The sequence below is a fragment of the Somniosus microcephalus genome, unplaced genomic scaffold, assembly GCF_052327205.1.
Source record: "Somniosus microcephalus isolate GS21.2 unplaced genomic scaffold, FLI_Smic_1.0 scaffold1798, whole genome shotgun sequence".
Taxonomy (NCBI): domain Eukaryota; kingdom Metazoa; phylum Chordata; class Chondrichthyes; order Squaliformes; family Somniosidae; genus Somniosus; species Somniosus microcephalus.
Window position 1 is genome coordinate 12,501 of NW_028226985.1, and position 1,762 is coordinate 14,262.

Genomic DNA, 1,762 nt, shown 5'->3' on the forward strand with positions numbered 1-1,762 from the left:
CTGGCCCCTGGCGAGTTGGGCAAAGTGTCGCAGTCCGGCAGCGGGTAACAGGCCAGCGGTCAGCGGCAGCTTATCGGTGATAACTTCGGGAAGGAAAGTCCGATCCGGTCGGGGTGAACTGCGACTGAACGGGGTGGTGGGGCCGCACAGACCAGTAGCGGGCTTGTGTAGCTGCCTCTTGGCCCGGCCGAGGTACAGCCGTTGGCTGGAGACCGCTTTCCGACTGCTGAGCCGGTGCCGCGGGGACCCACCTTGACGCGCCGGCTGTCCGAGCAAGCCAGGGGCAAGGGGCATCCATAGGTACCAGAAGGGAGTCGGTCCGACACCGGGAAGTCGGGTGCCCGTCGCTCCGAATCGAGCCCGGTGTTTTCGTGCGTGTAACAGGGCGGGCGTTTGGACCCGGTTGTCCGGGAGCGGGTCCCCAACGGCGGGAGATTGCCTGGGTTTGGCCGGCCGGCAGTCGAACGCCTTTGGCTCCGGACTCCCGTGTCCGATTTCGGTCAGGGAGGGCTGGTTGGAAAGCCCCGACGCTGGCGCACACTATATTATCGGCCTGGGCCCCGGCAAGTTCGGGAAAGTGTCGCAGTCCCGTTGCGGCGGCCGCCCCGTCGGTCAGCGGCAGCTTATCGCGGATAACTTCGGGACGGAAAGTCCGATCCGGTCGGGGTGAACTGCGACTGAACGGGGTGGCGGGGCCGCACAGACCAGTAGCGGGCTTGTGTAGCTGCCTCTTGGCCCGGCCGAGGTACAGCCGTTGGCTGGAGACCGCTTTCCGACTGCTGAGCCGGTGCCGCGGGGACCCACCTTGACGCGCCGGCTGTCCGAGCAAGCCAGGGGCAAGGGGCATCCAGTGGTACCAGAAGGGAGTCGGTCCGACACCGGGAAGTCGGGTGCCCGTCGCTCCGAATCGAGCCCGGGGTTTTCGTGCGTGTAACAGGGCGGGCGTTTGGACCCGGTTGTCCGGGAGCGGGTCCGCAACGGCGGGAGATTGCCTGGGTTTGGCCGGCCGGCAGTCGAACGCCTTTCGCTCCGGACTCCCGTGTCCGATTTCGGTCAGGGAGGGCTCGTTGGAAAGCCCCGGCGCTGGCGCACACTATATTATCGGCCTGGACCCCGGCAAGTTCGGGAAAGTGTCGCAGTCCCGTAGCGGCTGCCGCCCCGTCGGTCAGCGGCAGCTTATCGGGGATAACTTCGGGACGGAAAGTCCGATCCGGTTGGGGTGAACTGCGACTGAACGGGGTGGGGGGGCCGCACAGACCAGTAGCGGGCTTGTGCAGCTGCCGCTTGGCCCGGCCGAGGTACAGCCGTTGGCTGGAGACCGCTTTCCGACTGCTGAGCCGGAGCCGCGGGGGCCCACCTTGACGCGCCGGCTGTACTAGCAAGCCAGGGGCAAGGGGCATCCAGTGGTACCGGAACGGAGTCGGTCCGACACCGGGAAGCCGGGTGCCCGTCGCTCCGAATCGAGCCCGGTGTTTTCGTGCGTGTAACAGGGCGGGCGTTTGGACCCGGTTGTCCGGGAGCGGGTCCGCAACGGCGGGAGGTTGCCTGTGTTTGGCCGGCCGGCAGTCGAACTCCTTTGGCTCCGGACTCCCGTGTCCGATTTCGGTCAGGGAGGGCTCGTTGGAAAGCCCCGGCGCTGGCGCACACTATATTATCGGCCTGGACCCCGGCAAGTTCGGGAAAGTGTCGCAGTCCCGTAGCGGCTGCCGCCCCGTCGGTCAGCGGCAGCTTATCGGGGATAACTTCGGGACGGAAAGTCCGA